The sequence below is a fragment of the Lampetra fluviatilis genome, chromosome 4, assembly GCF_964198595.1.
Source record: "Lampetra fluviatilis chromosome 4, kcLamFluv1.1, whole genome shotgun sequence".
Classification (NCBI taxonomy): Eukaryota; Metazoa; Chordata; class Hyperoartia; order Petromyzontiformes; family Petromyzontidae; genus Lampetra; species Lampetra fluviatilis.
In genome coordinates this window covers 28,980,225-28,997,573 of record NC_136278.1, presented here as the reverse complement: position 1 = coordinate 28,997,573, position 17,349 = coordinate 28,980,225, and the positions used below count along the sequence as shown (strand labels likewise).

The 17,349-nt window shown below is 51.0% G+C and overlaps 1 protein-coding gene across 2 annotated transcripts in view; it reads left to right on the top strand.

The window, feature by feature from the left end:
* The first annotated feature begins 5,153 nt into the window (after positions 1–5,153).
* LOC144931728 (very long chain fatty acid elongase 5-like) overlaps positions 5,154–17,349 on the top strand; it is a 29,993-nt gene continuing 17,797 nt past the window's right edge. The window contains exon 1 of one of the 2 annotated variants that reach the window (XM_078855950.1): positions 5,154–5,337. The gene's annotated coding sequence lies outside the window, so the exon portion shown is untranslated. Of the gene's footprint in view, positions 5,358–17,349 lie in introns of both variants that reach the window. The other variant, XM_078855949.1, reaches the window with a different exon arrangement.

Below are 17,349 nucleotides of genomic sequence, written 5' to 3'. Positions count from 1 at the left end.
TGATGAGAAGGTGAAGCACAATGGATTTGCGATCCAAGAAACCTCTGGTAGGATTAGTTCTTGAATCACCCACCCACCCCAACCGCCGCTGTACACGCAGCTGTGTAAATGGTTGGACGATGGGCAGGCGGCATCTCTTGGGAGGAATGGGCCCAATACTCCCCAAATCTTCGAAGGCGTTTGGCTGTGCGTTGGACGAGTTGAGCGCGGATCCCTGGAAGAGGGCTTCCCGAGAGGACTCTCAAGTTGAGACCCTTCTGACAACAGCGGCTGCACATTTGACTTTGTGTACAAACCCACATGTCCCGAGCGTCGATACGAAAAAGAACAATGTGTGGACTCGTGAACTGCAAGTGCTATTCCGTAACGTTCTAACACCGGTCTATTTCTATATATATACGTGCGAAGAAAATAATAAATCCCTTAACAGACTGATAGGGCAAGTACTTTTCTATTTAAAGCTTTCGTGACTGCAGGGATTCATCTTCTTGGTTCTTTCGGTAAAGTCACGTAGAAGGGAAGTAATAAAATAATAAAAATAAAACATAATAAAATAATTCTCACGACGTTTCGGCCACAACGCAAGCAGCCGTCATCAGGTGAAGAACAGGTCTGTCGAGAAGACAGAGTCTGAATGACGTGTCATTCAGACTCTGTCTTCTCGACAGACCTGTTCTCCACCTGAGGACGGCTGCTCGTGTCATTCAGACTCTGTCTTCTCGACAGACCTGTTCTTCACCTGAGGACGGCTGCTGTTCTCCACCTGAGGACGGCTGCTTGCGTTGTGGCCGAAACGTCGTGAGAATTATTTTATTATGTTTCATTTTTATTATTTTATTATTTCCATTCTACGTGACTTTACCGAAAGAACGAAGAAGAGTTTCGATTTAAAGCTTTCATGACTGCAGGAATTCATCTTCTTGGTTTTTTCGGTAAAGTCACGTAGAAGGGAAGTAATCAAATAATAAAAATAAAACATAATAAAACAATTCTCACGACGTTTCGGCCACAGCGTATGTATCAGCTCCCAGCTTGACAGGTTCTCATTCTTTACCTGAAGACGGCTGCTTGCGTTGTGGCCGAAACGTCGTGAGAATTGTTTTATTATGTTTTATTTTTATTATTTTATTACTTCCCTTCTACGTGACTTTGCCGAAAAAAACAAGAAAACAAAGAAGAGGGCAAGTGCTGTTGGCGAGTACCTGCCTGACAGCTTCGTGCTGGGTGCGTGCCGTGTGCAGCTCCCACCGAGAGGGGCCGTCCATAAATGACGTCACGCACCTAGGGGGGGGGGGTCAGACATTTGTGACGATGTGTGACGAGGGGGGGGGGGGTTGAGAAATGTGACGTCACATCAAAATGCGCAAATTTAAATAAATATAGACAACACGTTCTATTTAATTAAATCTACTTTTTAATAAATGTTTTCTCCTACAACATCAGAGTGCAGCGCCACATTAAATACGCACTACAATGACAATAGTTTAAAGCGATTTGAAGCATGTTTTATTTTTGTTGGGGGGGGGGGGGGCAGAGCTTTGTGACGTCATATTTGAGGGGGGGGTCTGACTTGTTGTGACGCCGTGTGACGAGGGGGGGGGGGTCAACATTCGTCCAAAATCGCGTGACGTCATTTATGGACGGCCCCAGACGCACGAAAACACACACAACAAAGACAAAGATCCCCCGTATAGCCTTCAACAGACACGAGGGTGTGGGTGACCAGCACCACGCCCGGCCGCCTTTGCCTCCCCATAGTGGGGATGTATGCACACCGCACCAGATACTGTACTAATTTGAGGCTGAGTCGACCTAGGGGAGGCCCAGGACCGGTTCAGATAATCGCCACTGGTGTTGGCCGTGAGCGAGAATCGAACCCGGGTCCGCTGTGTTCGCAGCGTGGCGAGCTAACCGCTACCCTCTTGCTCCCTATCGCTCCCCAGCTCTACATACACACACACACACGCACGTCTCTATATATATTTAATGAGACCCACAGAGACACAGAGACCGGCGTGCTCGTGTTCTCTACATGGCACACCGAATCCCGGCGGAGGCGCGCGTCACCCGTTAGAAGCGCAGAGCCCCGTACAGATGAACACTGAACGACCTTGCCAGCCTCGACTGAGGAAGTGTCCATGGTTCATGGTCACCAGAGTCAGGCGAGACGCTCCCACGGACCGCTGACAGTGGCCGGTTCAGCCTCAGGGGGGAGGTGGGGTTGGTCACGGGCTCGCAAGAGGGCACGTGTCACATGCGTCCTGAAAGCCCATTAACCACGGCCGACTCCCTTCAATACGGTCCCCCTACACTTTGAGACCTCCTTTACCAGTGGCAAAATATAGTAATGGGTTTTTACCCTTTCAACTGCTACAAAAAACTGGAGACTAGGCTCTAAGAAAAGCTGTCTCGGGTGTGGACCAATCAACTTCAAGGACAGTGCATATCATTATCATCATCAGAGTTGTTTCTTTTTGTTTGCATTTTGACTGCTTGTGTTGTGGTTATTGAAAACATGATGCCTTGTACAAAGGTGTCAGTTTTTTGTACCAGTTGAAAGGGTAAAAACCTATTACTACGGTCCCACTAATCCACCACCACTGTCAGTGTGTCCATACTCCCAAGCCTGGAGCGTGGCCCTTGATTTAAATGGAGGGGGGCATTCAAAAACTCAGGGGGTACGGGGGGGGCACAACACAGTTAATGGCACACATTAAACGAACGTTAAACGCTAAACAGAATCAGAGGATCTGAAAATGTATTGACACTGAATGATTCCGATGAACTATAACGCTTTTTTTTCACAGATGTCCAGTTGGGGCACTGGGTAAGAACGCCACGACAACAGACAGTACACAAACACACGATAGGAGTGCACAGTATATGAAATCACTTAAAAGAAATATACAAATAAAACTAAACTATGTTTTTTTTATCTCACTAGGTAAGGCCCACTGAACAGTTAAACAGAAAAAGTAACGTTCATAATCAACGTTTTTGGGTTTAGATCGCGTTATTTATAAATGTGTCGTAACCCTCCACCACCCGACACGGCCAATCAGTAAAAATGTGTTACGTTGACAAAAGACAAATAGTTCACTGCTTTAGCCCACCGGTGTGTTGAAGCGTGAAACCACAACATTTACGATCCATTTCCATCCATGGCGTATTCCGCTGTGGCTATCATCACCCCCTCTGTGTAGGCATCACCGCCACCGCTCTGAAATGATCTGCGAATATTGTCACCAAAATTCGGACTCAGCCCTCTCCAGACACCACACATGACGCTTCGGGTAAGCCTCCTACTCACCATTCCCCCACACCCCACAATCTTATGCCAATCGTTCTATCGGCGTCACGTGACGAGGAATCCATAAAGAACCCTCGCAGGGCAGTTGCAGCCCTTTGTGTTGGGGAACGGCCCCGCGCAAGCGGATGTCACAGAGCTATTTCTGGAATTCCTTCAAGTGACCTCACGGTTCACAAAATTAGGTGGGGCATCTTATTTTCCCACTCGCTCTGCCAGCCACAAAGAGTGATGACTGTGTAATATAAAACAATGTACACGCATTAAGTGCGTAACCCAATGTAACGTGGTTTGTTTGTGTCCAGTTATTAGTGACCGGTGTGAAATAATGAAATTGCTACACGAAAGAACGTGTGGATTCATCGTAAGCGGCTGCCTGGATTCGAACCTAGGTGATTAGCCGTGACCTCGATTGAGACACATCTTTGGTCTATTTTATTACACGCTTTCTATTAACTCACTCTGTCTGTTGTTGGTGTTGTCGTTGTTGTCGTATCCTCAAATTTGTAACTCAATTTTAAGCCACTTCCCCATGTGATATCGACCGCAAACGTGGTATACTTATGTCATACTGATGACAATACAGTACTACATTCTATCTTTTTTTTTACAATATTTTTTATATGCTATGTTTCGGCTTGGGTCTGATTGTCCACGCTCAACTGACGTTGGCTGTAAATCACCACGGCCCCTCCTTACGTTATGGCAAGCTTCGGGGCCACTTCCTGGAGTCGTGGAGTTCTTCAATTACTAATAGGGTACATTTCATTAAAGCGTGTTTTTTCAGTTTTTTTATGTTACTTTTTTTTCAAAATGTCGTTTTCCGTAACGACTGATATTTCATTGTAAAGATGTTTGATTTTATTTAGTTAGATTGGCCACTCGGTCGTTATTTCTTGACCACGTATCAAGCCCCGTGCTCTCGCTTACTTGTCCTCACTTGACTTGAGTGGCAATGCGATGTCTCCAACTTGTGTCGGGCTGTGACGGTTCCACCTGAAGACGGAAGCTTGTGTTGCCTCCGAAACGTCGTGATTTTTATTTTATTTTACTTTTATTAATTTTGATTTTTTTACCTACGTGACTTTACCGAAAAACCTAAGAATATAAATGTTGTATGGCCCGCGAATGACGTTATAAATATCCAAATGGCCCTTGACAGAAAAGAGTTTCCCCACCCCAGCTCTAAATAGAGAGACCAGGGAGATGAGTGATGGAGACTGCACCGCGCCCATTCGCCTTTGACTTCCGTGTCACGCCAGGTACACATTTGAGGCTGAGTCGACCTAAGGGAGGCCCCGGTTCAGATAATCGTCACCACCACGATCGCCATTATCTAAAACTAGAACCTAAACTATGTTTATTTTACCAGGCACAGCCCACTGAGCTGTATAGCTGCGACCTAGCCACAGACGATAGCTCAACGAAGTAGCTTACCACGTGGAAATGTATATCAGCCAAATACTCTCAGCGCGTGTTTCTTAACGTGGAGGGGAAAAAAACGGAGGACCCGGAGAAAAATCCACGCGATCAAGATGACAATCATGCAAACTCCAAATATACAGCAGGCGTCTGGCTCATCGGAATCGAACCTACACGACCTTCTGCATACCGGGCGAGGGAGTGAACATCTCGCCACCGCTAACATCAGCACCACGCATCACGTGGTCAGCTCCTGCCTCTTGCGAACAACAGGCGGCGTGTGGCTGTGAATGGGGTAGGGGTGGGGAGGGCGCTCTGTGACTACCCGATAGCTGAGGGCAGTGTGTGCCGCCGTGCTGCTGCTGGTGGTTGATGGTGGGAGAGAGCGGAGAGAGAGGAGGGGGGGGGAGAGAGGGGAAGAGAGAGAGAGGGGGGGAAACGCAGGGAAGACCGCTTGCAGTCAGCCCACACCCACTAAACGAGCAAACAGCAGCAGCAGCACCACCGAAGCTGTCCATCCGCCTGCTGCAACAACGGCAGTCTGAGATCTTCCCGTCGGACGCTGCTGCTGCTGCTGCTTCTTCACCGGGCGCCTCTCGTCTGTCAAGGTGCCTCATTGAGTGACCCGGTGAGATGCGTGCACGCTGTTTGCGTGGGGAGCGGTCGTGTAGCGGTTAGCGCGCTGCGCTGCGAACCTGGAGGCCCGGGTTCGATTCCCGCTCACGGTCAGCACCCAGTGACGATTATCTTAACCGGTCCTGGGCCTTCCCCTAGGTCGACTCAGCCTCAAATGAGTACCCGGTGCGGTGTGTATACATGTCCACTAGGGAGACAAAGGCGGCCGGGCGTGGTGCTGGCCACCCACTCCCTCGTGTGCCGTGCCGGCCTTCATCGGTACTTTGCTAACAGCACTTGCCCCTACAGTCTGTTTAGGTTATATGGGGGATATTTGTCTTTGCTGTAAGTGATGCGTGTGCACACACACACACGTCTGTGCATATAACACGTGAACACACACACACACGCGTGTACACACAGACGTGCACATACACGCGTGTACACACACACACACGCGTAAACAGGCACACACGTGAACACACACACACGCGTGAACACACACACAGACGTGCACACACACACGCGTGTACGCACACACAGACGTGCACACACACACACGTGTACGCACACACAGACGTGCACACACACACACGTGCACACACGCGTGAACACACACAGACGTGCACCCACACGTGTACACGCGTGAACAGACAGACGTGTTCACACACGCGTACACACACACACGCGTACACACACACACACGCGTACACACACACACACAGACGTGCACACAACCCAACATCTGATCACACAAGCGAGACATCCGCGTGTGCACATTGCAGGCGAACAAAGACAAAGGTCGCCCATAGCGTAACCTCCACGGGCTGTTTGGGGCAAGGGCTGTTAGCGAGCAGCACTGAATGGAGGCGTTCACGCCACACCACACGGTGTGGCCGGGCGCGGCGGTTGTGGCCGACAAAAACCCCACACCAGGCCGCCTTTGTCTCCCCGGTGATGCTCAAGATTCACGCGGCTCACGCACACACACAGGGAATATCGCCGACTGTGTACGCCATACAGTGCGTCTGTGATGCCTGCATGTCACACTGATGGGGTAGCAGTCGCGTGGGGGTCAAGCGCCTTGCCCCTACGGACCCCGGCCACCCGAGTTCGATTCCCCGCTCGGCCAGCGACAAACCGGTCCTGGGCGTTGCTCTAGGTCGACTCAGCCTAAAATGAGTGCTGTAAATACCGCCGCTGGGGAGACAAAGTCGGTCGGGCGTGGTTGCTGGACCCGGCACCTTCTTAGGTGCTACTCGCTAGCATCATCATCACAGTGGCTATGAGATGTTAACTACCCCGCCTGGTATACAGGAGGTCGTGGGTTCGACCCTGACTCCTGCTGTATATTTGTAGTTTGCGTGTCACTCTCTCTCATCATCATCACAGTAGCGAGATGTTAACTACCTCGCCTGGTATACAGGAGGTCGTGGGTTCGACCCTGACTCCTGCTGTATATTTGTAGTTTGCGTGTCGCTCTCTCTCATCATCATCAGAGTAGCGAGATGTTAACTACCTCGCCTGGTATACAGGAGGTTGTGGGTTCGACCCTGACTCCTGCTGTATATTTGGAATTTGCGTATCGTTCTCTCTCATCATCATCACAGTGGCGAGATGTTAACTACCTCGCCTGGTATACAGGAGGTTTTGGGTTCGACCCTGACGCCTGCTGTATATTTGAAGTTTGCGTGTCGCTCTCATCATCATCATCACAGTGGCGAGATGTTAACTACCTCGCCTGGTATACAGGGGGTCGTGGGTTATATCCCAAGTTTGCGTATTCTCTCTTTCTCCCCGTAATTGCGTGAATTTTTCTCCTGTTTTAACCTCCCATTTTGGAATCTCCATCAGGTCAGGCCCACTGAGCTAAATAGCTATTTTTTAGAAGCGACCTGCCCACAAATGATGGCTTATCACGTGGAAATGTATAGCAGCTAAATACTCTAAACGTACGCTTCCAAATGTGGATGGGGAAAAAACCCGAGGACCCTGAGAAAAATCCACGCAAACCGCGGGGGAGAGAGATACTGCGAAATCCCAAACACACAGGCGTCAGGGTCGGGATCGAACCCACGGCCGTGTTAACTACCTCGCCTGCATACCAGGCGAGGTAGTTAACATCTCCGCCACTGTGATGATGATGATGAGAGAGAGACACGCAAACTCCAAATAAACAGCAGGCGTCAGGGTCGAACCCACGACCTTCTGTATACCAGGCGAGGTAGTTAACATCTCCTAGCCACCGTGATGATGAGAGAGAGAGAGACACGAAAACTCCAAATATACAGCAGGCATCGTCAGGGTTGGGATCGAACCCACGACCTCCTGTATACCAGGCGAGGTAGTTAGCATCTCGCCACCCATGGCACCACTACTGCCAGTTCCAGCACCGCCCGGGTCAAACCCGGACGGTTGGCAACCCTAGCAGCGCAAAACTGTCCCGCCGAACACCGATTAATAATGCAGGTTGTAGTGAAGTCATTGAAGCGTATGTACTGTACATGTTGTCCTGGCAAGCACGTGGATGGACATACCGTGTTCGGAATATAACGGGGGGTTTTTTGGGGGGGAAGGGACCCCCAGAAATGTAAACTTAAAATAACGCACCGAACGCAAATGACATACAGCGTACAATAGAGCAATGTCCAACTGATTACTGCCTGTGGTGATGCTACGTTGGCAGTGGTGCACAAGGACAAATAACAACAACGAAAGGCGCAACGCCCTTACCCATAGGCAACGTTTCGGGCAATTGTCCTATTCCATTGCACAATGCCATGCACCGACACGTCACGTGCCAGGCCATCCCAGTTCTGCATCGCGTGGGATCAGATGCCTCATTCGGTATCTTCCCGAACGCTCCTAGGCTGGTTCGTAGCCAGGATCATTGGCGTAAGGCACTAACTACCACTAAGATTACAAGGTAAAGCCTATCCGTAATAATTTTCTACAGTATTAATAAACATAAGTTGCATTATAAATAACATCATGGGTGCTAATTGCATCTCACAACACTGTACAAGAATTATATCCATAATCACATGAAGGGCTGAATCCTATTTATAACAAGACACAATTGTAAGCTGTCCCTATCATCCTATGAGAGCGAGGGTTGTTGTTAAAACAACGAGATGCAGTTATCGTGAGGACAAAGCGAGACGAGACGGATGTTGGGCAGTGTGTTGCGATCGAAACGTCGTAGTGTATTTTGCAGAGGTGTGGACTCGAGTCATGTGACTTGGACTCGAGTCAGACTCGAGTCATGAATTTGATGACTTGCGACTCGACTTGGACTTGCATAACAATGACTTTGTCCCACCTCTGAGATGTGGACTCGAGTCATGTGACTTGGACTCGAGTCAGACTCGAGTCATGAATTTGATGACTTGCGACTCGACTTGGACTTGCATAACAATGACTTTGTCCCACCTCTGGTATTTTGTTTATTGTATTATTACTATTTGAACCTATCTGCGTGACTTTAACACGACATAGTCCGTCGACGGTCACGTGCTTATGCAATTGAACTCCCAGGATGCACACCTGCACCCTCGCGGTCCCGTGTCACCTGAGACCAGGAGACGAGTGACAATTCAGAGCGCCACGTTTGCGAACATTCTTTACCCCAAGTTACACACAGCTTGCAGAGCGCAAATCCAACTCACGATTAATGTACACCCACAGCCCCCACCGCCCCCCCCCCCACTTTTTTTGTCAATCCACTGCTGGATGAGGGCCTGGCGAGGCCACTGCAGGTCTTGAGAGCATTACGTGACGATCCTTCGCCATGCTATTTGATGAAGGCAGAGGGCACGGACACACACGTATGTGTGTATGTTGAACTTCTTTCGCGCCGTACGTCGCCAAACCGTGCTAGTGCTATTGTACTGGACAACAGTGGATGCGCTGCACTCCCCTATGCTGACAATGTTGCCCAGCGCAGCCTATAACACCTGTTATGCACGGTGGTCGCCCATCCGAAAAACCGTTCAGGTGCAAGCCTACTTAGCTTCTGCAATCTGACCAGATTAGGCACAGTGGGTGATGTGGTCATAGGCCCCGATTAATAGTTCCAGATTATTAATATCGTCAAAAGTAATGTAATAATGTCCTGTATTTATAATAATATAAGAATAATGTCCTTTGTTTACTCAGGAAAGCCTCACTAAGTCTCACTACTCTTTTGCAGGAGGGTCCTGCTGTGCATTGGGATGTCTGGTGAATTCCATTTTAATTAGTATTTTTGTACTGTACATGCAAGGAAACTGGAGTTACCAGGATTAAACCCCCATGCGAACGGGGAGGGTAAAACGAAAATCTCCGCACGGATGGATTAAAGGATCTGTTGCTATACTACCAGCTGCTCGCAACCTCGCACCGTGAACTTACACAACACCCAGTATTCCCCAGGAGTCAATATCCCATCCAAGCACACCTTCACTTCCTCAGACATGCCCGGTGTCACACAGGCGGACGACCGCAAGCTGCCGCCGCCGTCATCGTAGCAACCGAGTTGAGCGAGGCCTTAGTCAAGGGATGGGAAACGTCCGGCCCGCGGGCCGTATGAGGCCCGCGAAATCATTTGGTGTGGCCCTGCCAAGGCAACCGCAGGCGGGACTCGAAATTCAATAAATCTAGGAGCAAACCTGGAAAAGCAGTTGCGAGTAGCATCATCATCATCAATACCAGCTAACATCGCACGCCTCACCAAAGGGAGAAGCAGTTCCAGCCATCGCATTAGGGGCGAGTTAATTAAATGTTTGACCAAATATAACAGGCGAATTTTTAAGTTGATAATTTTGTATGGCCCGCGAATGATGTTGTAAATATCCAAATGGCCCTTGGCAGAAAAAAGGTTCCCCTCCCCTGCCTTCGTCCAACGCTTGCAGACGTGCGTGCTTATTTGATTGACAGGCGGTTGGGATCATTGACTTCCCGCACGGGGCTTTCAGTGGCGTGAACCGTCGAGTGGCCAGGCGGTGCTACAAAGAGAGAGAGGTGGGGGGGAGGGAACCCCATTTCGTTCCATGCCACCAGGGCCCATGCCGACCTCGCGAGGCCACCACACGCGGGGGCGGGGGGAATGAAGGCCACGTGGATCATCAGACAATTAATGCACCGATGCTTCATTCGTGACAGATGGATCGTTAACACGCTAAGGTTGGCCAGGTCAATGGCTCCGAGGCCCCAAAACCTGAGCAGAGTTTCAGTGTGGAGCCTGGAGCTGGGGTCATTGGGAAACTCCGGAGCCTGGAGCTGGGGTCACTGTGAAACTCCGGAGCTTGGAGCTGGGGTCACTGGGAAACTCTGGAGCCTGGAGTTGGGGTCACTGGGATACTCCGGAGCCTGGAGTTGGGGTCACTGGGATACTCCGTAACTGGGACACTCCGGAGCCTGGAGCTGGGGTCACTGGGAAACTCCGGAGCCTGGAGCTGGGGTCACTGGGAAACTCCGGAGCCTGGAGCTGGGGTCACTGGGACACTCCGGAGCTTGGAGCTGGGGTCACTGGGACACTCCGGAGCCTGGAGCTGGAGTCACTGGGAAACTCCGGAGCCTGGAGCTGGGGTCACTGGGAAACTCCGGAGCCTGGAGCTGGGGTCACTGGGACACTCCGGAGCTTGGAGTTGGGGTCACTGGGAAACTCCGGAGCCTGGAGCTGGGGTCACTGGGACACTCCGGAGCCTGGAGCTGGGGTCACTGGAAAACTCCGGAGCCTGGAGCTGGGGTCACTGGGAAACTCCGGAGCCTGGAGCTGGGGTCACTGGGAAACTCCGGAGCCTGGAGCTGGGGTCACTGGGACACTCCGGAGCCTGGAGCTGGGGTCACTGGGAAACTCCGGAGCCTGGAGCTGGGGTCACTGGGAAACTCCGGAGCCTGGAGCTGGGGTCACTGGGAAACTCCGGAGCCTGGAGCTGGGGTCACTGGGAAACTCCGGAGCCTGGAGCTGGGGTCACTGGGACACTCCGGAGCCTGGAGCTGGGGTCACTGGGAAACTCCGGAGCCTGGAGCTGGGGTCACTGGGACACTCCGGAGCCTGGAGCTGGGGTCACTGGGAAACTCCGGAGCCTGGAGCTGGGGTCACTGGGATACTCCGGAGCCTGGAGCTGGGGTCACTGGGAAACTCCGGAGCCTGGAGCTGGGGTCACTGGGAAACTCCGGAGCCTGGAGCTGGGGTCACTGGGACACTCCGGAGCCTGGAGCTGGGGTCACTGGGAAACTCCGGAGCCTGGAGCTGGGGTCACTGGGATACTCCGGAGCCTGGAGCTGGGGTCACTGGGAAACTCCGGAGCCTGGAGCTGGGGTCACTGGGAAACTCCGGAGCCTGGAGCTGGGGTCACTGGGACACTCCGGAGCTTGGAGTTGGGGTCACTGGGAAACTCCGGAGCCTGGAGCTGGGGTCATTGGGAAACTCCGGAGCCTGGAGCTGGGGTCACTGGGAAACTCTGGAGCTTGGAGCTGGGGTCACTGGGAAACTCTGGAGCCTGGAGCTGGGGTCACTGGGATACTCCGGAGCCTGGAGTTGGGGTCACTGGGATACTCCGTAACTGGGACACTCCGGAGCCTGGAGCTGGGGTCACTGGGACGCTCCGGAGCCTGGAGTTGGGGTCACTGGGAAACTCCGGAGCCTAGAGTTGGGGTCATTGGGAAACTCCGGAGCCTGGAGCTGGGGTTACTGGGACACTCGGGAGCCTGGAGCTGGGGTCACTGGGACACTCCGGAGCCTGGAGTTGGCGCTACTGAACAAACTCTGATGAAATGGAGTCCAGAGGGCTGTGATATTACAGCTTCTACAGTGCCATGGGTCAAGCTCCCCCCAATCTTATCTGATACTCCAGCCCCCCCCCCCCCACACACACTTTGCACTTGGCATACTCCACACCACGGAGAGGGGCCGACAACACAATCTAAGAACGTTTGAATCTCGCGCACGCAATGTCGATGCATGCATTGCAAGCTTCATACAGTACAGTTAACATTAACAGCAGAGGCTGAAAACCGAGCCATAACTAACATCAGTGACATCTGAACCGGTGCTGCAGCCCTCGAGGAATATCATTTGCGCGTACAGTCTGTTCATAGCGCGAGTTGGGTACAGCGCCATGAATGTATTAGGGAACACAATTTTTATAGCGCGGATGCGAATTGCATATGACGCGATCGAGTGAACGGAACGACGTCCCGCGGGCAGGAATAAGCGGCCGTGCTGCTGCCTTCGGCGTAGCGTCACGCAACAAGGCACTGGGATGCTGCTGGATGCTTCTAGATGCTACCTACGCGCCTCGGTCTTTGTTCGGCCCGCGTACACATCTCACGTGTCATCGCGGACTGTGCTTTGCCCCGATATATTATTCATTATGACGCGATTTTTCGATAACGCTGCGTTTCTTCAAGAACGCAACTACCGCGTTACAGGAGAACTCTTTAGTTTAAAGCGAGCAAAAAAAATCTCAATGGATTACTTGTACAATCAGCGATAATAATAATAATAATACTGCTTTTTTACAACTTAAAGAGGCTGACGCTATAGTAGTAGGTTTTTACCCTTTTAAACTGGTACAAAACTGACACCTTTATTCAAGGAATCATGTTTGCAATAACCACAACACAAGTAGTCAAAAAAGCAAACAAAAAGAAGCAACTCTGATAATAATGATAATAATATGCACTGTCCTTGAAGTTGATTGGTCCACACCCGAGACGGCTTTCTTTAGAGAAATCCGTCTACCCGTACCCGGGAGGGTACCCGGGAGGGTACGGGTAGGGTACGGGTACGGCCGGGTACGGGTACCCGTTTGCGACCCTGGTGCGGCCGGGTACGGGTAAGGAATCAAAACCCGTTTGCGACCTCTGAGCCAGCCTGGAGATAGGGGGGAGGGAGGGAGGTGCTTCCTCGTGTCTTGAGCAAGCCTGGATCTGGAGCCTAGCGACCGGAGCCAGAGGCCAGAAAGGCAGAGCACTGCCAGCCGCAATACACAGGCGATGATGCACCGCGGTGTTTATTCAGTGATCATGAACGGGCTAAATAGCCGCACATATTTGCTTAGATACAGAGGTGGTGGGGCACCACAAAGAAGCGAAAAGACGACCAGAATAGGCGCCAACTTTCGCCGTGGCTTTGTGGCCTCAAAATGTTTGCGATAAGTTTGTTGCCCTTTCCCCGCTCACCTCCGATTCGCACGGTTGGCTACGTATGGTCCGAAAGAAGCTCAACATACAGTACATCCACAATAGAGGGTTTGTTTGGGGGGTTAGATCGCGTAAGTATAAAAATGTGTCGTTAAAACCCGCCACCACCCGACACAGCCAACTAGTAAGGTTTGTCACGTAAACAGAACGTGGCCAATTCGTTATTAGTACAGCACACCGGTGTGTACATACAGAGTACATACATGCATAAATTGAGATGTTTGGCTAACTCGATCGGTGGCAATGGGAACACCTGGAGGAAAACCTCGCGATTGAGTGAGTGGGCAACACTCTACACCATGCAGATGGAACAGACAACGAGTAGACTTTTCGAGGCTACCGCATTTTCCTGGAAAGCCGAAATACGACCTTTAGACCACCGATGGGAAGAGAGTTTCGCAACATCTGCGCGTGATCCACCAACCCTAGCTGCCTCCACCAGTGCTGGATCACAGGCCACGTGCGTAGCCAACGCCGCCCGGCAAACAGACGGTGATTTTTTGGTCGTTCGTATAGTTTAGTGCGTCCGATATATTAAATGAATTCCAAAACAGTGTCAGCGTCTCGCCATTTGTAATATTTATTCGCGTAAAAAAAATGAATGGATTGTAAATATATGGGTCGGTCGTGTATGTACAATATGCACGTTTTTAGATATCAACAGAGAATATCAGGAAACATGCGCGAGTTAGAGAAGACATATCCATAAGAGGTGTTTTTGGGTTAGATCGCGTAAATATAAATGTGTCGTTAAACCCGCCGCGACCCGGCACGGCCGATTAGTAAGGTTTGTCACATAAACAAAACGTGCTAATTCGTTACTGGTACAGCACACCGGTGTGTTGGAGAGTAAACCCACAACATTTACATTTCAAGTACGACATTGCGCCGGTTATTACAACCAGCATCATCAGGCGACAGCCACAGATGTGGAGAAATCCTCCTGTTGCCGCCTTAAATAGAGGGATACGCTTGATGTCATCACTTGTGAGCCAATCAGGTGCGAAGACCAGAGGGGGGTGAGGTGGGGGGCGGGGAGGTAATGTATTCATATAAATCACAATGGTAATCTATAATTATTGCTCAGGTTATTCACAGTTAAACACATTCCTGCGGAGGGAGCTGGTAGGAACGTTGGGTTGCTCGGTCAATAGCCAGGGTCAACGGCGACGTGGTGTATTCCGCAAATATGCCCGACTGTGAAATGTCACGAACGCATCTGCGCGTCGAGCAGCGCTGTTGGCAGCGACTTGTGGATCATTTTGCGGTCACCCTTCTTCCTCTGAGCAAACACCTCGGTGGTCATTGTCTGCCGAGAACACGTCAAGATGCTCCCAACAGCAACAGCGCCCAGAAAGAACTACAAAAAAAACAACGCATTTTATTTCAGGAGCTGAAAGACGAGACCGGCTGAGAACAAAGCGTCGATACACGCGTGGCCCACGGCCAAGGCCTGCCTGTACAGACGTGCAGAGCTGTTGAAACGTGCCCGAATTCACGCGCACAGCCTTCAGGGGCTATGGGCTCTGGAGTTTGAAATGTCCACGGTTGAAATGCAAAACATGAACGCTCCCGTAAATCCTACGGTTACTGTGGCCATTAAAACCAGCAGCATCGCGCTGCGTGTTACGACCGGACATGCACGGCGAACATTAAAAGAGCGTTGGTTTTTGGCTCGTGATTCAGCTTCACCATTCGTCTACTTTCGCATTTGAAAAGAAGAAAACTAGAACTTGAACAACCAATGTGAATAACTCTGGATTATTTTTACACATTTGGTGGTAGTGGTGGTGGTAAAACGGGGTGGGGGGGGGTATAGAGAAGGGCAACTATACTCGCAGGGGCCCCACTCAAACATATCGTTCAGCTGGAACCTACGTCCCACTGCATCGCGCGCTTTCGGATGCGCTTCTGCGGCCGTCTGGAACGCTCTTCCTTCTGATGCGAGGAAGCCACTGGGAGCTATGCACTTTTACATTATCTCGATTGAAAACGAATTCCTTCAGAACGGCCTTTTCTGTTAAGTTTGGTGTCATCCCCCCGCACCTGCGGTTACCACGGTTGCCTACGTACGGTGCGAAAGAAGGTCAAGTGACATCACATTCCTCAAAGCAAACAGAAGCATAACTCCGCCCTTACTCCACACAAAGACTACAACACCCTCGAGTCCATCAGAATCCCTCTGGTGGCTCGCTGATCGCGACATCAACATTTAGCTCCTGAAAATAATGCTGCCATAATGTAAGGAGAGAACCAGAACCCAATTTTGCAAGGGCATTCCACTGAAACTGGTCTGGAGAGCCGATAGGTTGCTGGATCGTAAGCTGTTCTCGTCCACGTTTGGAAACAGGGTGGAATTCTGCTCATGGTGTCTGTTGTATGTGATTCTCCGCAGCAGAGCAACACATTCTTGCGGAGGGAGCTGGTAGGAACGTTGGGTTGCTCGGTCAATGGCCAGGGTCAACGGCGGCGTGGTGTATTCCACAAATATGGCCGACTGTGAGGGCGGGCACATGCCGGCGTGAGTAGGTTAAACGTTGAGTTTTATAAGGGCACCACGGGGTGACCAGCCCCTCCCCACCCAGCCCCTCCCCACCCTCCCCTCCCCACCCAGCCCCACCCTCCCCACCCTCCCCTCACGACCCAGTCCCTCCCTCCCCACCCAGCCCCTCCCTGCACGACGGACCGACATAATAATCCCCTGTGGGCTGGTGTAACCAGGAGGTTCCTACCAGTATAATGCGTTTGTGTATTACATAACTGTTTGTCTTGGTACGTGTGTCTCGCTCGGCGTGTCTTTGTGTGTATCTTTCTCTCTGCATGTGTGTCTGCCGATGATGTTCCCGTGTCTGTGTTTTATCATTCATTCTTACCTGATGATGGTTGCTTGTGTTGCAACCGAAACGTCGTATTCTATTATCATTTTATTTTCTACGTGACTTTACCGAAAGAACCAACGAGTGTTACAAAACTCTTCTTTAGAACTCTCTCGAAGAGCCCTCTCTTCGCGAACATCAACGGGAGAGGCACACGGGACGGGTATTTTCGATTTAGACAACAACAAAAACCACACTCGGCTGCTTCAGAATAATCAGCCCTCGATGATCGAGAGCGAGCGCATGGCAGAAGAGATCCCTTGCGAGCAAGCACCCACCGTAGGCTCTTCTCCGGGGACGCGTGACAAACGCTGCATCGCGTACGCGGCACGCAGGTGATGCATCATTGATGGGACCCGCGCTCAGCGTTACCGCAGCGAGAGATGTTGAGTTCCCGCATTTCACCGTTTTACAGTCGGGTGAGCAGAGGTCACTCGAAGTACTTCCACGTCCAGCACCAATTTATAACCTTGCTTCGTAAGTGTGGGGAGCCTGGCTTTTTTTGGGGGGGCATTAAGCCATTAACTTCACATTGCTTGCAAGCTTTATTTTTGCCCGCGACCGAATCAGCCGAAATGAGCCCCATCTCACCAGATCGAAGAAGCTGATCAGAGTTAAGCCAGGTTCGTAGCGAGATTGAAAGCTAATTTCTTGAGAACCGCTTTTTGTTCTCAGCCTGTTGTCCTCCCCCCGCTCCTCCGATGGGTTCATGTTCACGATGATAAAATTCTTACTTTTGAATGTTGCACCTGAACGTACTTATCATCATCCGAGAGGAGGAAGCGCCGTGAGACGTTACTTGAACGTTACATTGGATTTCGGGCGGAGGGGTGGGGCGAGGGGTGGGGTGAGTGGAGTAAGAACTTTGGATCGGGTCGAGTGTGAGAGAGCCTCGTGTAAAAATGCGGGCTAAAGTCCCCCGAAGTGCAACACCAATCC